The following is a 307-nucleotide window of genomic DNA, read 5'->3' on the forward strand; positions in this document are numbered from 1 at the left end:
GCTTTTTAGCTGAATAGGCAGTATTTGCAGAGAGGAGTGCTCAAAGCTATGGAGATTGGCATTATTGTTGCTTAAAAAACATACATTCAATGTAGTCGAAGCGCTAACGACACAATCTCTACTTTGGCTTCCTGTTATGAACTGGGGATCCTCTCATTTTTTGTCCGCGACCGACGACTCGATTTTGTTGTCCTGAATTCGCTCTAACTGTGCTGACAGAGTTCGTCGAGCCTGTTGCACGTATGGCTGTTAAAAATCACGGAAAATGCTAACCTTTTGCAGCAGCGAGGAGTTGTCGCCCGATTAT

This window comes from Plasmopara halstedii (assembly GCF_900000015.1).
Source record: "Plasmopara halstedii genome assembly, contig: Scaffold_262, whole genome shotgun sequence".
Taxonomy (NCBI): domain Eukaryota; phylum Oomycota; class Peronosporomycetes; order Peronosporales; family Peronosporaceae; genus Plasmopara; species Plasmopara halstedii.